The sequence below is a fragment of the Sinocyclocheilus grahami genome, unplaced genomic scaffold, assembly GCF_001515645.1.
Source record: "Sinocyclocheilus grahami isolate Dianchi unplaced genomic scaffold, SAMN03320097.WGS_v1.1 scaffold1257.1, whole genome shotgun sequence".
NCBI lineage: Eukaryota > Metazoa > Chordata > Actinopteri > Cypriniformes > Cyprinidae > Sinocyclocheilus > Sinocyclocheilus grahami.
The window spans coordinates 123673-137401 of NW_015506436.1; positions in this window are offsets into that span (position 1 = coordinate 123673).

A 13729-nucleotide genomic window follows, 5' to 3' on the forward strand; every position below is an offset into this window, starting at 1 on the left:
AAACATTAACTCGAATGTTTCTTAGTTCCCCTTCTAGGGAACTCAATGCTGCACCCTTTGGGGAATGCAGCCTGCATGACCGGTGTCTGAAGCACATGTGAAACAACGCCAATCTATTGGCCCACCTGGCCCATGACGTCAATAGGCGGGATACCTGGAAGTATAAAAGGGCACCTGCTGAATACGTCATCCTCTTTGCTGTCTTCAGGAGCCGTCTGTTTGAAGTGTGTGTGAGAGACCTGAGCGGTGTGAAAGTGTGTGCCTCCGTTCCAGAGGTTTCTGGCACTTGAGGACGCGCACAATCTATCTGTCATGTGTTTTGGTCAGGAGCTTGCATGTTCAGTGCTCGAGCGCTCTGAACGTGCTCATTGTGAGTGTTATCCAATGAGAAGCTCCATTCGCGTTTGTTCCTCTTCTTGAGAGATGAGTGCCAAGCGTTTGCGTCTCGTGGTTTGGGTCCCGTTGTTGCTGAGGCACAGTGAAGACTCGGATCGCGGGATTCGTGGGTTTAGATGCCCTTTTTGGGTTATCGGATCCCGCGGATAGCCCTCGAGTCGAGCAGCGCCTTAGGGAATGTGTTCCTCCGTGTTTGAATTCTAACACTCGAGGGCATTTTCTGCTTTTGTGTTTGTCTCGGCGAAGAGCACGCGCGTTCAGAGTTACGCGCTCATTGTGATGAGTCACGATGTCTAGGCTCTGCTCGCGTTTGTTCCTATTCCTGAGGGATACGGAACAGAGTGTTTGTTTCTCACGGCCCGGTTCCGCCGTTGCGTCCACAGTTTATCTCACCTCGCGGTCGTTTTGATCTGCGGCATCCGCACACCCTCTCTATACGGGCTGTCAGATGCCACAGATATTGTTGGGTTGTTATGACGATGAAGTGTGAGCACGGAGTCGTTTCATCCCTGATCCTGCGAGATCGTGGGCGGAGCTATATTCAGCTCAACTGTGCCTCTCTAATATGCATTTTTTTGTGTGTGGAGAGCCTCACTGGGCGTGAATATATTTAAATATTCTGTGGAGATAGGCTTGCGAGTTTTCTCTCCCAGGGTTTTCAGCACCTAGAGTGGTTATGGGGAATATATTTTTGCTCTGGAATATGGCAGTCTGAGGGCAGCTATATTCTAGCCTAGATTCTAATGACAAGGTTGGGTTCCCCTTGGCACAACTTCTCGAGTAAGTGCAGAGACCGCTTCCCTTTTAGGGTTTTTAGATTGTGGTCTCTGTGAGCCCCATGTGAGCCTGGACTGTGCTGTCTCTCCTTCGGGGTTTTAAATAGATGGCCCACTTCCGTGGCCTGGGCAATCTTCAGCCTTATCTGAGAGAACTGCTATTCAAGGATAGCTGTGTCCAGCCCTCTAGTGCTATGGCTACTGCTTACATCAGGCTTGATCTCGGATTATGATGTTTGTGTTCGCTCTTTAGCGAATAATTTACTTATGGTCTTGATCTCCCTCTTGTGAAATCTTAGTCAATAGCATGGGGCTTTGCTAGCCTACTGTCGGACTGACATGGATTGGGGACCTCCTTAAAGGGGTCATATGATGTGATTTCAATTTTTCCTTTCTCTTTGGAGTGTTACAAGCTCTTGGTGCATAAAGAAGATCTGTAAAGTTGCAAAGACTAAAGTCTCAAATCCAAAGATATATTCTTTATAAAAGTTCAGTTCTAATGACAAGGTTGGGTTCCCCTTGGCACAACTTCTCGAGTAAGTGCAGAGACCGCTTCCCTTTTAGGGTTTTTAGATTGTGGTCTCTGTGAGCCCCATGTGTGCCTGGACTGTGCTGTCTCTCCTTCGGGGTTTTAAATAGATGGCCCACTTCCGTGGCCTGGGCAATCTTCAGCCTTATCTGAGAGAACTGCTATTCAAGGATAGCTGTGTCCAGCCCTCTAGTGCTATGGCTACTGCTTACATCAGGCTTGATCTCGGATTATGATGTTTGTGTTCGCTCTTTAGCGAATAATTTACTTATGGTCTTGATCTCCCTCTTGTGAAATCTTAGTCAATAGCATGGGGCTTTGCTAGCCTACTGTCGGACTGACATGGATTGGGGACCTCCTTAAAGGGGTCATATGATGTGATTTCAATTTTTCCTTTCTCTTTGGAGTGTTACAAGCTCTTGGTGCATAAAGAAGATCTGTAAAGTTGCAAAGACTAAAGTCTCAAATCCAAAGATATATTCTTTATAAAAGTTCAGTCAGCCACACCTGAAACGGCTCGTTCTAACACACCCCCACATACCTACCTGTCGCTCTGTGGGAAGATTTGCATAATGCTCACGCAAAGAAAGAAGGCGTAACTTTTATTCTTGCTGTAGTTTTGTTGTTTCCGCCGCAATGTCATGAAGACGCTGTGTGCTTCGTTGTAAAAGCGAAACTACTTTGTTTGGTCTTCCAAAAGAGGATGTAGAGGATATCTGCTTCGTCATGCCTGGAGCTGATCCGTGCTGGTCGCTGAGGAAATACTACAACTTTGCGCTGTGGCTCGCTGGATCGGCTTTCACCGTGGACGAAGCGGAGTCCAGCCTGGAGTCGTCACATGTCCTTCCGGACGCTCCTTCGTTGAAATCGCCGGCCGCGCCGTTCTCAAGCCCGCCGCCTCAGCTCACTCTAGCCCGGCCTCAGCGCATGCTAAGCCGGGGCTTCCCCTCATGCTAGGCCACTGTGTTTTTCGTTGTGAAAGTGAAACTACTTTGTTTGGTCTTCCAAAAGAGGACACGACTAGAAATCAGTGGTTAAGTTGTATTTACAACACTGTTTCAGAACCGTTTAACCCAAATATCCAGATGTGTGCAGCACATTTTATGGAGGACTGTTTACTGATCCTGGGAGAGTAACGTTAAGTATTCGGCCAATCACAACGCATTGGATGGATAGCTGGCCAATCACGATGAGCTTTGTAAAAATCGACGCATTTCAAAAAGGCGGGGCATAGAGGAGAAACAATAATGTACAGTATGTGGAAAATAATGTGTTTTTTAACTTTAAACCGCATAAACACATTTCATTACACCAAATACACCAAATAATGTTCTTTTTAGCAGCATCATATGACCCCTTTAATATAGACTTCTGAGGGTGGTTATAGTCCAGCCATTGTTTTTGGCAGGACGGGCTTATTTGAATACAGTTATCTGTGGCAAGCTGTGTTCTGCTGCAATTGTGGTGAGCCCTCTCATGGAGTGGGCCCCTTTTCTAGAGCCTAGCTGTCTGAGGATAGCTATGTGCTAGCTCAGTGATCGCTCCCCTGCTTAGGGTTTTAAGTAGTGGTCTTTTGAGCCCTTACCTAGATAGTGTTGTCTCCCCTCTTTGGGTCGTAAGTAGACAGCCCACTTTTTGTGGTCTGGGTAGTTTTAGTCGGTCCCCCTTCTGGTAGCCCTTCCCAGGTACATAGCTATCCGAGGATATCTGTGAGCTAGTTCAGTGACTGCTCCCCTTTTTAGGGTCTTTAAGTAGCGGTCTCTTTGAGCCCTTGCTTAGACAGTGCTATCTCCCCTGCTAGGGTAGTAAGTAGATGGCCCACTCTCTGTGGTCTGGGCAGCTCCGTAGGAAGGCTATCTTGGCTATGTTATTCTGGTCCACAAGCCTTCATAAGACCTTAGGGACATAGCTATCTGAGGATAGCTGTGTTCTAGCTCAGCAGCTACTCTCTTTACCTGGGATTTAAGTAGCATCTCATGAGCTCCTATAGAGGCTTTCTAGTTGCCCTCCTCAGTGGTCTTGTGTATCCAGGCTAGTTCTGCTCACATAGCATAGCTATCTGAGGATAGCTGTGTTCTAGCTCAGCAGCTACTCTCTTTACCTGGGATTTAAGTAGCATCTCATGAGCTCCTATAGAGGCTTTCTAGTTGCCCTCCTCAGTGGTCTTGTGTATCCAGGCTAGTTCTGCTCACATAGCATAGCTATCTGAGGATAGCTGTGTTCTAGCTCAGCAGCTACTCTCTTTACCTGGGATTTAAGTAGCATCTCATGAGCTCCTATAGAGGCTTTCTAGTTGCCCTCCTCAGTGGTCTTGTGTATCCAGGCTAGTTCTGCTCACATAGCATAGCTATCTGAGGATAGCTGTGTTCTAGCTCAGCAGCTACTCTCTTTACCTGGGATTTAAGTAGCATCTCATGAGCTCCTATAGAGGCTTTCTAGTTGCCCTCCTCAGTGGTCTTGTGTATCCAGGCTAGTTCTGCTCACATAGCATAGCTATCTGAGGATAGCTGTGTTCTAGCTCAGCAGCTACTCTCTTTACCTGGGATTTAAGTAGCATCTCATGAGCTCCTATAGAGGCTTTCTAGTTGCCCTCCTCAGTGGTCTTGTGTATCCAGGCTAGTTCTGCTCACATAGCATAGCTATCTGAGGATAGCTGTGTTCTAGCTCAGCAGCTACTCTCTTTACCTGGGATTTAAGTAGCATCTCATGAGCTCCTATAGAGGCTTTCTAGTTGCCCTCCTCAGTGGTCTTGTGTATCCAGGCTAGTTCTGCTCACATAGCATAGCTATCTGAGGATAGCTGTGTTCTAGCTCAGCAGCTACTCTCTTTACCTGGGATTTAAGTAGCATCTCATGAGCTCCTATAGAGGCTTTCTAGTTGCCCTCCTCAGTGGTCTTGTGTATCCAGGCTAGTTCTGCTCACATAGCATAGCTATCTGAGGATAGCTGTGTTCTAGCTCAGCAGCTACTCTCTTTACCTGGGATTTAAGTAGCATCTCATGAGCTCCTATAGAGGCTTTCTAGTTGCCCTCCTCAGTGGTCTTGTGTATCCAGGCTAGTTCTGCTCACATAGCATAGCTATCTGAGGATAGCTGTGTTCTAGCTCAGCAGCTACTCTCTTTACCTGGGATTTAAGTAGCATCTCATGAGCTCCTATAGAGGCTTTCTAGTTGCCCTCCTCAGTGGTCTTGTGTATCCAGGCTAGTTCTGCTCACATAGCATAGCTATCTGAGGATAGCTGTGTTCTAGCTCAGCAGCTACTCTCTTTACCTGGGATTTAAGTAGCATCTCATGAGCTCCTATAGAGGCTTTCTAGTTGCCCTCCTCAGTGGTCTTGTGTATCCAGGCTAGTTCTGCTCACATAGCATAGCTATCTGAGGATAGCTGTGTTCTAGCTCAGCAGCTACTCTCTTTACCTGGGATTTAAGTAGCATCTCATGAGCTCCTATAGAGGCTTTCTAGTTGCCCTCCTCAGTGGTCTTGTGTATCCAGGCTAGTTCTGCTCACATAGCATAGCTATCTGAGGATAGCTGTGTTCTAGCTCAGCAGCTACTCTCTTTACCTGGGATTTAAGTAGCATCTCATGAGCTCCTATAGAGGCTTTCTAGTTGCCCTCCTCAGTGGTCTTGTGTATCCAGGCTAGTTCTGCTCACATAGCATAGCTATCTGAGGATAGCTGTGTTCTAGCTCAGCAGCTACTCTCTTTACCTGGGATTTAAGTAGCATCTCATGAGCTCCTATAGAGGCTTTCTAGTTGCCCTCCTCAGTGGTCTTGTGTATCCAGGCTAGTTCTGCTCACATAGCATAGCTATCTGAGGATAGCTGTGTTCTAGCTCAGCAGCTACTCTCTTTACCTGGGATTTAAGTAGCATCTCATGAGCTCCTATAGAGGCTTTCTAGTTGCCCTCCTCAGTGGTCTTGTGTATCCAGGCTAGTTCTGCTCACATAGCATAGCGATCTGAGGATAGCTGTGCTCTTAACTTGGTTGGGATATTCCCCTTGATCTATTCGGGTTCCCCCGTTTCTGTCAAGTTGCGTGAGCAGCCCGTGGCGTCAGTGGCATGGCCCCATTCTGAGGAAAGGTTTTGTTTATATCTGTCGCTTCCTTGGTACTCTCTCCCACCAGGTGGACAGGCCTGCGCTTCAGCACGGCGTGGTTGGATTTCGTTCCCCCAATGTGCCCCCTAGGGAGCGCAGTGTTGAATTCCCACCAGGTGGACAGGCATGCGCCTCGGCACGGTGTGGTTGGATTTCGTTCCCCAATGTGCCCCCTAGGGGGCGCAGTGTTGAGTTCCCTAGGGGAACGTCTCGGGTTACGCATGTAACCACGGTTCCCTGAGAGGGAACGAGACGCTACGCCCCCTTGCCATGCCTTCAGCCTGCCTGTCTACGTCTCCTTCAGACAGCTAAAGTGGATGACATATTCAGCAGGTGCTCTTTTATACTTCCGGGCATCCCGCCTATGACGTCATGGACCAGGTGGGCCAATAGATTGGCATTGTTTCACACATGCTTCAGACACCGGTCATGCAGGCTGTATTACCCAATGTGCCCCCTAGGGGGCGCATCATCTCATTTTACTCTGGTTATGTAACCATGGTTACATGCGTAACCCAAGACATTTCTATCATCTATCTGATTCCTTCTTTCTCTGCATAGTTACAGGTTTTTTCCCAATCACTAGGACACATTTCTCAATATTTTGCTCACTTTTTCAAAACTCTTCACACAGTTCTCTTAACCAACTTTAATCTTGCCACAGCAGTTCATTTCACATTCAAAATGCACAGAAAATACCAAAATACTTCATACATGTTTCAAATCAACTCATTCTTCATAACACAAGCAAAGGTTTTCACCCAACAAACACACTTTATCACTTATAAAACAACCTAAAAAACACTAGCAGGCAGCATTATACAATGTATGCTTTCATAAAATTGCAGTTAGAATTCACTGCAGTAAATGTTACATAGTCCATGTTCATATTACAGTAAAAAATAATTCCTAATTTGTTTCCTGTATTGTATTATGTAATTGAAAGATTAGCACCTGTATAGTTGTTCTGTTTTGATAGCGTTTCATTTTTTAGATTCAGAATATATTTCAATATGGCATTACTGTAAGAATGCAGAAAAGCCTTATTCGTTCTTGTATTATATTCACCCACGCCATTGGATTCAGTCATTGGGCCAGTGGGTGGTCCTTACATAGTCATGAGCCACTAGCACACATAGATAGTCATAATGCGGTTCTTTGGAGCAGCAGCAGTGCATATGTCTTGGCGATAGATCTGCTTGTTTTGTTATCTTCTGTTCTGTTTTCATTCTTTTCATGTGAATATATGCATGCTGATAAAGTGAGTGAGTGATGTGTGGCCAAGTATGGTGTCCCATACTTGTAATTTAACCCATCCAAGTGCACACAGTAGTGAACACACACACCCGGAGCAGTGGGCAGCCATATTTGTGGCGGAGCAGTTGGGGGTTCGTTTCTTGCTCAAGGGTAGAAGAGAGCGCTGGTCATTCACTCCCCCCACCTACAAATCCTGCCGGTACTGAGACTCAAACCTACAACCTTTGGGTTACAAGTCCACTCTCTAACCATTAGGCCATGACTGCCTACATGCAGCAGCAGCAGATTCTTGAGAGAAAAGCTATGACAAATTTAGATAACATATTAAAAAGCAGAGACATCGCCTTGCTGACAAAGGTCTGTATAGTCAAAGCTATGGTTTTCCCAGTAGTAACGTACGGCTGTGAGAGCTGGATCATAAGGAAGGCTGAGCGCAGAACAATTGATGCTTTCGAATTGTGGTGTTGGAGAAGACTCTTGAGAGTCCCTTGTACTGCAAGGAGATCAAATCAGTCAGTCCTAAAGGAAATCAACCCTGACTGTTCATTGGAAGGACAGATACTGAAGCTAAAGCTCAAATACTTCGGGCACCTAATGAGAAGAGAGGACTCTTTAGAAAAGACCCTGATGCTGGGAATGATTGAAAGCAGAGGATGAGATGGTTAGATAGTGACACCGATGCAACAAACATGAATTTGGGCAGACTCAAGGAGACGGTGGAAGACAGGGAGGCCTGGTGGGTTGTACTTCATGGGATCGCAAAGAGTCTGGCACGGCTGAGCGACTGAAAAACAACAACAAGGTTAAGATGGATTTTTTTTTCAACATTGCTGGATTTCCTAATGTAGTAGGAGCCATTGATGGAACACACATTAGGATTCAAGCACCTCCAACCCCTGAGCTGTTGTTTGTCAAGAGGAAAGGCTACCACAGTATTAATGTGCAGGCAATCTGAGATGCCAAACTCAGAGTGCTCGACTGTGTCACTTACTGGCCAGTGATAATAACACTATAATGTATGTATGTTCAAGAAATATATTAAATTTAACAATTTATCCCTTTTTCATTTATTCCTTTTCTCCTTTTTATAACCACCACACCTACTTTATATAATGAAAATATTCTTATTCTGTGGTTGTTATACATCATATCTGTACTATTATGTTGCATAGAAGGTGTACAGTTTATTTCTTTGGTGACTGGGCTGCCCTGCTCAACATTCTATGCAGTTCAGAATTCCTATCTAATCCCTGTTATTGATGCTGCCTACAAAGAACATCAGGAAAACAATGCTAGAAGCCTTGTGTATGCTAAACATACTCCATAAAGGAGTGCATTTGTCCGGTGATGGGCAGAAATGCAATATATCTGTATGTAGAAGTCAAACACAGTTCTGTGTGTTAAAATTCACATTGTAAAGTTTTATTTTGATACAGTATGTGATGTATTATTTTTTTTAATTAGTCCAAAAGCTTCTTCAGCTTCCTTGGAACCTACCTACTGTATGTTAGACAAAAAATGCAAGTCCTCCTCAATTTTGAAGTCTTCAGACATGATTACAAATATTACAGTAGTGTTCCTCCTCCTCTGCTTGCAAACAGTACAGCGCTTCCGGTCTGGTTTGTATCGTATCGAGTCGTGCTCTCGCATCAACACAACACGCATGCGTCGTGGCACTCTCGTGGACCGGAGAAGAAGAAAAGGCTCTCGTAAATGCATGTTGGAGATTGAAGTGAAGAAAATGTTGAATATAGTCATTAGTTTTGTTTTTTGGTGAACAAAAAGCATTCCACAAAAGAGTAACATGGACTACTTCCATGATGTTTTTACTAGCTTTCTGGACCTTCGAAGTGAAAGTTGCTTCGGATGTCAATGGACGGACAGAAACCTCTCAGATTTCATTTGAAATATCATTAATTGTGGTCCGAGGATGAACAAAAGTCTTAGCGGATTGGAACGACATGAGGGTGAGTAATTAATGACGGGTTTTTCATTTTTGGGTGAACTATCCCTTTAATGATATTTTCTTTTTTTATTTAAAGAAAAAGTATTTTGTGCATATTATTATAATCAATAATAAATTACTAGCATACTTCTTTAAGTTGTGATTTGTCTTTCCTGGTGCACATGGCAAAGAGAGTTTTGAAGAGTTTTACATGCAGGGACAGTAATCAGTCCTTATGTGACACAGCACTCTCATATGGACTAGAATGAAGTCTACTCTAGAGTGTAGTGCAGAAGGGAGGTGAACTCAAAGAAAAAGGAGAGCTGGATCCAAGTGTGAAGTGAGATTTATAACAAACTAAACACTTAGACCAGGGGTCCGTTCATCACACCTCACTTAATACATCTGAGCTGATTTGAAAGATGCCAGACCTTCTAATCGTGATAACTGATCTCTGGCTATTTTGTTTCTTCAAACAAATTTGCGGATTTGATTAAAATATCTGGATTAAGTTGTCTGAGATTACAGTGCATTCTTGTGTTCCCTGAAAAGGGCAGATCTATCAGTACTTGAAACCACGATTAGACACATGACGGAAAACTTGACACATTTCTGGAGAGTTATGAGGAAACAACCAAACGGGAAAAAATGACAAATGTTATAACAGATCAATTAAAAGTGCACTATCATTTTTTTAACATGATTCCCAGTTATTTATATTCACAGTTTCTTGTATTTGTACAGGCTTTACATTTTTATTGCAATGTTGTAATTAGCAATTCATGTCATTTGATCTTTGAAGCAGATTTGTTACGTGACCGCATTAATTAAAGTTTCTTAAGGGGCAAGATCATGTTATCTGCATCTCCTGCGCTCCATCAAGCCACTCCCATAATATCTGTCAGCACTCAAATTAATGCACAACTCAAGATTAACTGTACAGCATGTGTGCAATTATTTCATAACGAATAAATCTTTCATTGAGTAATAATGGTATATGAAATATGGTGTGTATATATAAATATGGTATAATAGACTACACAATTACACATTAAATGATTATTATTTTAAATTATTGTTCCTGGATCAGTAGGGAACTCTTGTAATAAAGTAGCGGTGGTAGCGGACAGATTTTAAGTATCAATTCTGCTTAAAAAGATGCGATCTAATCCGGTTTACATGAAATAAGCTGCTCCCGAGCAGGTTTAAGCTTACTATTATTTTAAATTATTGTTCCTGGATCAGTAGGGAACTCTTGTAATAAAGTAGCGGTGGTAGCGGACAGATTTTAAGTATCAACTCTGCTTAAAAAGATGCGATCTAATCCTGTTTACATGAAATAAGCTGCTCCCGAGCAGGTTTAAGCTTACCGACCTGTGCTATAGGGCCTTTTGCGTCGCTTTAGTTCCAGAACTAAAATGTACGGTACTAAAGTACTGGGACGATTTTTCCGAACTATTTCTGAGTACCATTTAAAGGGTTGTATTCACACCGACAGTGTACGTAAGCCGGTCGACAGCGGCGTCACTTGTGTGCGGTGTTCAACAACAGAAACAAAGAAGAACTACGTTAACAACAGGAGGATGGAGGACGCTGTGATCGGAGCTGTGTGTTTGTTGTGTCTCGCGGGTTTCACAATAATGGACATGGAAAGTCGACGTATACGTAAAGCGATTGAAAGAACGGAAAGGAGGACTAAGAATCTCCAACGACAACTGGCCGTGCTACATTTGCTACAAGTGCCTGCATCCAAGATCATGCCAAATCGTCAACAATCAAATCCAGCTAACTGAGTTAGCGATGTAGGAAGAACAGACCCCAAATTACCAGAAACCGGAAGCGCAAACCAGGAAACAGAATGAGAACACCAAACAAAACCAGACAAAGAACACAGAAAACACAAGGGCTTATATACACAGAGGGTAATTAACAAACAAGACACAGCTGGGAACAATCAAACCAATGATAAGGGGGAACAGGAACCGGAAACTACAAACTAAAAGTCCATGCACAAACCAGGTGACATAAGACAGGAATCATGACATGGACTGTCTTTATGGTGCCTTTCTAGTGCTTATAGCAGGGCTGTCCAAACTCGGTCCTGGAGGGCCGGTGTCCAGCAGAGTTTAGCTCCAACTTGCCTCAACACACCTGTCTGGAAGTTTCTAGTATGCCTAGTAAGAGCCAGATTAGCTGGTTCAGGTGTGTTTCATTAGGGTTGGAGCTAAACTCTGCAGGACACCGGCCCTCAAGGACCGAGTTTGGACAGCCCTGGACTATAGTATTTGTCCATTTTGGATTTGACAAGCTCTGCTCACTATTCACTGTCATTTATGGAATAACGCTTCAATTGTGGAACAGAGTGTAAAAGTTCTTGTTTTATGTGCCACGTGGGTTACAAGTGAAATGACTGATAGTCTGAAAAGTTATATTTATAATATGCAAACATTCACTCTTGCCTGATATGCTGGAAACTGATAAGGTCGTTTCTCTGCTCGTTACACACATAGGGATTGCGCAAAATCACTCTGAAAGTGATAACAACAATATTGTTCCTGTGTTGTTCATTATAATTGTGTTCTTTTAAAGTTATAGGGATTTTTACAACTTTTTAGTAATAGTTATTCACTGGCTTTGCTCAACATAGTTTTGTTTGTTTGTATTTATTAGTTAATTAATTAATTGTCGTTGTCAGTACTTCCTTATCATGGCAGTTTATGTGCTGAGAGGTACAAGTTAAGTTGTGTTTTTAAAATTACAGTAAGAGTATTTTGAAATATTTGCTTGGTACTAAAGTCACAAATCGTTAATGTCAAGGATTTATGTAGTCAAGATGCATTACTATGTCAGGTTACGTAGCTGACATTACGAACTATAAATTAAGGCATGTCATCAGTTATGTTTATACATTTTTGTAGTAATTTCTTATTCTGTTGGAACTTTTATGTTGTATTGGCTGTTTTCTGTGTATTAGTTTTGTAGTCCTTCTATTTGATTGGTTCTCTTGTTTGTTTGTTTCCGCAGGTGTCTCTAGTTCTTGTGTAGTATCCTGTGATAACCACTAGGTGTCCATGTTGTATTACAAGTGTTGTGTTCTTGGTGTGATTGCTGCAAACAGAAAGTAAAATGTTAACTTCAACTCGATACAAGTAGCAGCGTGATCTTTATTGAAGATACTACACCTTGTTATCTTGTTAGCTTCTCTGTGTATAAACAGCCCTGTTTTACATGGGAATATTTTTGTATTACTAGATGGTACTTCTTAAAGATATATTTGAACATTAAACAATAACAAAGTTTTCTTTCTCTTTTTGTCTTAACATCACCCAGTGACTTGAGGAAACTTCTGAAATGCTGGGTCATGCAATGCGTTCTCAAGCTGTTCAGTCCAGTGGAGCCAGGACCAGAAACACCCTGCGGATATCACTCTACGTTCTGTAGATTTGTAAATTCGGCTACTATATTTGGAACTGATCCAGTGGCAAAATAACGTAAAGTGAGGGAACAGATCCTGAAATGGTGAAGCAATGGTCACCAAAGAGAGGCATCTGTGGTTAAACCGCTCCGGCATTAAAGAAAAAGAAAAGGCCTTCTTGCTGAACGCCCAGATTTCGCCGTCTGGCCTTTTGAGCGATGCAGTCAACACTGTCCTTGAGAGGTTTCTACCGTCAGGCTCTTCCTGGCTCAGTGTTTGAGTGACGTGTAAAACAGGTTTGTCTGCAAGTCTGTTGAGTCACAGATTATGAAATGGCCACTAGATCAGACAGACACTCTGAGAAAACAAGTAGTTTACTGAGTCCAGATTTACAGTTTCTTCATTAATTCATCAATGTTTGTCCTTCAGCAAATGTTTCTGATCTTATGAGTGTACTGGTATGGAGCTGCTCATTAACTGTTCAGAAGTGTCAGTTATGAAAACATGCTAAACTTTCAGACAACAGAAGTGATGATAATTAACGAGATGAATGAGAATGGTGATTTGGTGTCTAGACTATTACTGGAACAGATACTGTCTGTAATGATTGAGATGTGAAATGTTTTTAGTCAAATCAGTGACATGCGACATTAAAAAGTTAAACAGCTCAATTTATGAAATACATTTTCAGCCGATATCAAATATTTTCTAGCACATGCTGAGGGTTTGTGACTCTCTGACGCTAAAACCCTTCATTATTTCATCTGTTATACAGTCATTCTTCTTCTACAATTGCAGAACAACGTGTTCCTCATATTTTCTTGGCCACAAACTCGATAAGATCTGTAGGAAGGTCTGTAGTGCAGCTTAGATATGTTATTCTTGATGCAGTGTTGATGTCGTTCACAAATAGTTTTTCATCAGTTTCAACATCGAAAAGCTTCATGATGATATGATCAAATGTAAGAGCAACGTAATGTTATGACTGTTAGAGCAACAGATTTGTGAAAACAAGTGATTTAAAATATATCAAGTAATACTGATATGATCATTTGTTGATATACAAAAATATTTTTGAATGACTTGAAACACTTGTGGCATGTTAAATTGATCAAAACAGTCTCTAGTCACTCCCACAAGCAAACTGCGTTAAAACCATGAGGACGAAGATTGTTTTCCCCCTCCAAACAGGTTTAACAACCCTGCTGACGAAATACAAGAGAACGCTGATCGTTTCACAAGCAACGTTTACACCTGATCAAAGGATTTGGGTTTTTTTTTATTTTGAAAAACTGATCATCAACCTGTCTTTTA